The following is a 5,836-nucleotide window of genomic DNA, read 5'->3' on the forward strand; positions in this document are numbered from 1 at the left end:
CACGGGCAGGGCGCGCTGTGACAATGTCATGTTTGCTGGGGGGAAGGGGACCCTTTGGGGCACAGGGCAGAGAGGGCTCCAGTGTAATGGCTCCGTGAAAAACATACAGGCTCCAGTTACCCAGCAGAAGTGACTAAAGGTAACCCAGATGCTCAGACCAGCGTACGAGCCAGCCTGAGATCCTTCACATCCTTGAGCTTTCTGCTTCCTCAGTTTGGAGAGTCGGGAGAGGCCACCCCAGGTGGATGTTCATAGTCTATTCCAAACTGCGTTTTTAATTGTGATGTCTGAGTTCAGCTACATCCCATAACCACTCCTCGAAGCCCCAGGAAATGTTATTTTTCCATAAGCAACATGGAGTCCCCCCCCCCCCGATTTCCAACCCTTGGACTTGGTTCTCTTTGAAGAACGAGGCTGTAGCTCACCCATCCTACACTTCCCTCTAACCCCGTGCCAAATGCAGTTAGACTCAGTGCTCAGTTAACATTCAATAAATAAATGGCCTTTTCACTTCTCCACCTGGGACCCGCCTCTCCCCAACAGCAGTGATGTCCCAGAAGAGGGCGGCCCCCTAGGCGGGCTCTGGAAGAGCTCTGTCTTAGGTGCATCGATTGGCTCTGTTTATAAGCACATTGACTTCAGGGAATGGGAAGAATAAACTTCAGGAGACAGAAGTCAGGGGAGGGCACAGCATGTCATCGTTCTGTGCAACTCATCGGTTCAAATGCAACCCCAGCAAATCCAACACACGTGACACCGAATCTGGGACTGATCAAAAGTTGGCAATAATGCCATGCCACACTAGATAGCATACAGAAGCGTATGCTCATTTGTTTTCAGGTGACTACGGAACAAAGCAGGGGAGTGTCACTTCCCCCACGCTGCTGGGGGCTGCTTAGCGACCTGCCTCTTTCTGTGAATCTGCAGTAGTTCCGTGTCAGGATGTTGGTCCCTCATCTGCTGTGCGAAGGAATGAAGGCCCTGGACGAGGTGAGGGCATATGGATATTCTGTGGCTGAAATCTGTCCTTCCCCGAGTCTCTCGTTCAAGACCACAGAGAGGGGACCCAGGCTGGGTGCGTCCACCTCGGACTTCTTTTTCCGGCCTGTAGCCACGCACTCTCCCTCATGCATCCATTTAATCTCTGTCGTGGCAACTGCGGAACAAAAGCAACTGCTCTGCTGACCTCGCGTCCTTCGGGCTGTCGACCTAGGTGCAGCTTGCCGGGCTCTGGGGCAAAACATTTATGTTTGATGAACTCAGTTTTAAAGCTCATCATCCATGGAGGCACTGATGCTCCTGGACTTATCTGCCAAGTCAGTAGCTTCTGACCAATAGTATAGCTTCTATCTAGTCTGGCAACAAGAAAAAAGCAATTTTAGATGAGATTTTTATTTGGTATGATCCAAACTCCAGGTTGTCTCTCTCAGGAGTAAGAATCATCCCACAGGAGTGCTTTTAAGTGATGTTGTTATTCAAGGAAAAGAACCCAATCTACATTCTGATTCCAACCAATTATGTCTTCACTCAGTTTATTTTCTTAGGTTTTAAATACTTTTCTATTAAAAAAAACTTTAAAAGTGTAGTTTTATGATGATTCAAAGGACTGCCGCTGCGCCTTCAGCTAGAAGAAAACACACAGAATACATTTAAATGAATTACAAAGTGTATTATACTCTGCAAATCAGCATTAAAATGCACATTAATTTTTGCAGCTCTTAAATACTTCAGTTGCCGAGGAACTGCCTCCATCCTATAATTGAAATAGCTCTTCAGATGCAATTTAGTTGCTGATTGGTTTTTAAGTATTTTAAAAAGCTAACAGCTCAGATGGAAAAAGAGGGTATACCCTTGAGTTATAAATAGGAGCACAGATGTCATCATGGGTGGACCCATCAGGCCACTGCCAACCGCGATGATTTTCTCCAGATAAGGGGTGTTCCACCCTGAAGGCTGGCACACCATCAACTGTTCAGGAGACCCTAGAGCTGGTTCGACATCAAATCGAAGACCTCAGTTGGGAGGGAGTTATCACCCTTTGAGTGAATTAACCGGGTCTCTTTTTCACTCTGCTCCTATCCACACATTCCATACTTTCTCCTCTTGCCTTTTGTTACCCCTGGCTTTTTGTCAGTTTCAAGAAACATCAAGTAGGAAAAGAAGAGGCAAAACAAAAAAGCAAGTCTATTTTGATATTCATCGTCAGGTGAATATCTACAGGTGTGAGTGGGAAGATGTTTCAACTAAATGTCCAAATCAGGCATCGGAATGCTTTGTGGATTTTATGTTATGGGCTATGCCCAGCAGCAAAAGGATATTGCAAGGTGGCCGTGTCCCCATGGCAACGCTCAATAACTTCAAGATTAAAAAAATAATCTAGGGATTCTTAGCCGTGTGTCTGCCTCCTTGATATTAATAAAGTCATTTTGAACTCACCGCTGGGAATAACAGTATGTGTTGGAGAAAACATGGGAGATACAATTAGTTCCACAAATCTCACAGTAACTGAGGGTCCATGGTCAGGTCACCTAAATTCTTGGTTTCTTAACTTTCTTCCATGACAAACAGTATTAATGATATGTTAATTAATTTACTTATTAATGTATTAGTGAGATATTGTTGGAACATTCTAAAGTTGACATGTAAAGTAATAATGCTTGAAAACTACAAATTGCTATGTGAACACAGAGTGAATTACTGTTAGGGAATTCTGAAGATGAAGATTTGGGTGAGGACTCTGGTGAGCTCGCCAGAAGGGAAACCTCAAAAGCCTTCAAGTCCTTTGGTGCACTGTATCAGATCAGACAATTTGTAGGCAGTAAAAGATTCAGATTCAAAGACAGGTTAACTGTGGTCTGTGAATTCTGTCTCTCTGTTGAGGATCCCATCCAAAGGATGAGTAGGTAAATTTTAGGTTATGGAAAAATCTACCCTTTTTAAAATTAATTTCTTTCTTTAATTGAAATATAGTTGATTTACGATATTATATTAGTTGCAGGTATATAGCCTAGTGATTCAGTATTTGTACAGATTATGCTCCATTATAATCTGTTTGTAACGGCTATAATTCCCTGTGTTGTACATTATATCTTTGTTACTTATCTATTTTATACATAATAGTTTGTACCTCTTAATCCCCTTACCCCTATCTTGCCCCTCCCCCCTTCCCTCTCCCCACTGGAAACCACTGGTTTGTCCTCTATATCTGCAAGTCTGTTTCTCTTCTGCTACACACATTTGTTTGCTTTATTTTTAGATTCCACATATAAGTGATATCGTACGGTAATTGTCTTTCTCTGCCTGACTTATTTCACTAAGCATAATACCTGCTAGGTCTATCCATGTTGCCGCAAATGGCAGGATTTCATTCTGGAAAAATCTACTTTTTGTACTTTCTTTTTACCTACAGCATGTGAGGAGAAAAAGGGATGGAGATAGAGAAAGAGCTTGGCTGATAATAACGAAAGTAATAATGACAACGTCTAACTACCATTCATTGTGTAGCTGAACTGAATGCCCAGTAATTAGCTCCCTATTTTATATTCATTGTAATCTTCACAAAACCCCATGAAGTAGATACTATAAATATCTCTTCTTATAAACGAGGACACTGCAGCCTAAAGAGGGTAAACATTGCTCTCAATCTCATACAAGAAGTGGTAGCAACATATATATTCTAACGTGACTTTTTTAAACTTAAAGTACATTATGTATAACTATACAGATTGTTAAGAAGTCACTGCAAAATATATCTCACTATGTGTCACTCACATGAACTCTAGTCTGTCCTGAAAGCCATGGGTTGTTAAGAAAATTCATCCAAGTGTGAAGAAGAGTAGAGAGAAGAGATTTCAGGTGATAGAGTTTTCTTTTTTTCTGACTGTGATGCGTCTTACCATGTCTAGCGTATTCGTCTTATGAAAAACTTAACACAAAGAAAAATGTGTCCTACATCTGTTAAGAGAAAAAGAAACTCACCACTGACCGAGGACCTCAAGAAGAGATGCAGAATGGATCACCTTCAAGTGCCATGATGATTTAATTCTCTTCAATAGATCATTATTTTTTTATTTTTTTTTAATTAAAAAAGATTTTTTTGGCAGTGCCACGCAGCTTGTGGGATCTTAGTTCCCCGACCAGGGATCGAACCCAGGCCCTGGCAGTGAAAGCACTGAGTCCTAACCACTGGACTGCCAAGGAATTCCCTAGATCATTATTTAAATTATACTGTCAAAATCTAAATAAAATATGCAGAGACTCCCAGAGCACCTCTTCCATAAAAATCTCAATGGAAGTTGAAAAAACAAAGCACACTATGGTCTATTTTCTTTGAAAATATACTGATGGCATTCGGAGGATGAAGTTTAAGCAATGCCCCCAAGAGCTCCCCTCTTTAGCCAAAAGTCTCCCAACCAGAGTGTTTTCGCTTTCCTCATTATGCAGGGTTTGTAAGCTTAAAAAATAAACCTACCAAAAAAAAAAAAAAAAACCAAGAGATAAAATGGTAGTATGTAGAAAGGGTAGGGAGATGAGGAGGCTGTGGGATCTTTCTGAAAAGCACATCTTTCCTTCTGTGATGGAAAATCAAAAACCCTTGTTAGACACATGCCAATATGTACATGATGTGGGGTAATGTACACTGCTGTCACTGGCGTTGAACACTGGTGCGCTCCTTTTTGATCTACACCATATGTTGTCTGCAGCTATCAAGAGATTCAACTAAAAGAGACACTGGAATCCTGCAGAGCCTTAAGGAGCTGCCCTTCACGTCCTGTCCCTCCTCGGAGCCAGTGGAGGAAAGGGGTGGACATCAAGGTGGGGCAGATGGAAGTCAGGGGCGAAAGTGACCAGCCCAGTGGAGGGAGCGGCCAGGGAGGACTCAGAAATGACATGCGGTCAGGGTCTGAGTTCAGAGAATCCCAGAAAGTCTATTTTCTATTCATGATAGGACATTCATGGTTGTGAATAACACAGTTTGAAAGGTTTAAAACTCAGTGTGTCATTGTGCTAAAATAGATCTGTGCTGCGAGATTGCCAAGCTGGCATTAAAAAGAGGGAGGGGAAAAAAAAGAGGAAAGAAAGAGGAGGGGAAAAAAGTGCCCACACCATGCGGGCCCAGATGAAGTAAACCCTAGACCTGCCTGCTGCTATATCCAGATGTTTCCAAGGAAGGTGGATCGCTCTTAATTGTGCCTGAGACATACTAGGAATTTGGCTTTTTGGAAATCCAGGAAATTTCTTATCTTCCTATCAGTGGTTCCCTAAATGGACGGCACACTTGGACCCCCTAGAGATCTCTTCAAAATGACCTGATGCCTGGGCCCACCCCTAGAGATTCTGATTTTTTAAAAAAATTATTAAAAATATGGAATGCTTCATGAATTTGCCTATCATCCTTGGGCAGGGGCCGTGCTAATCTTTGTACTGTGTCAGTTTTAGTATATGTGCTGCTGAAGCTAGCGTGAGATTCAATTTGTTTGGGGCTAGTACTATTTTTTTCTTCTTCTTCTTCTTCTAAAATTCCTCTGTTGAGTCTAATGTGCAGCCAATGTTGAGAAACGCTGTTACGGACTTGCAAACATCTTTTTAAAAACTGCCTTGATTGCCTTCTCTTTGGCAGATGTTTTAGCGCTTTGCTAATTGTAAGTGGAATGTCAAATCCTACCTTCATGAGTTGGAGTTTCCCATGGAGTTTTCCCGGTGAGTTTCCCAGGGAAAAACCCTGACACAGGCTGAAATGATTTCTGGGTTTCATAATTTCTAAGGTGCACATTCCACCCCCCCGACCCCCTCCCTACCACTGCCCATTTTAATGCAGCAGAAATCAGGATGCATT

At 42.3% G+C, this 5,836-nt stretch overlaps 1 non-coding gene across 1 annotated transcript; it reads right to left on the minus strand.

Annotated features, from left to right (window-relative positions):
* Nucleotides 1-5,359: 5,359 nt before the first annotated feature.
* Nucleotides 5,360-5,463, minus strand: LOC133086108 (U6 spliceosomal RNA). Its single transcript, XR_009699884.1, has one exon. It is a non-coding gene; the product is annotated as a U6 spliceosomal RNA (small nuclear RNA).
* Between the last annotated feature and the right edge of the window lie 373 nt (nucleotides 5,464-5,836).

Source organism: Eubalaena glacialis, chromosome 2 (assembly GCF_028564815.1).
Source record: "Eubalaena glacialis isolate mEubGla1 chromosome 2, mEubGla1.1.hap2.+ XY, whole genome shotgun sequence".
NCBI lineage: Eukaryota > Metazoa > Chordata > Mammalia > Artiodactyla > Balaenidae > Eubalaena > Eubalaena glacialis.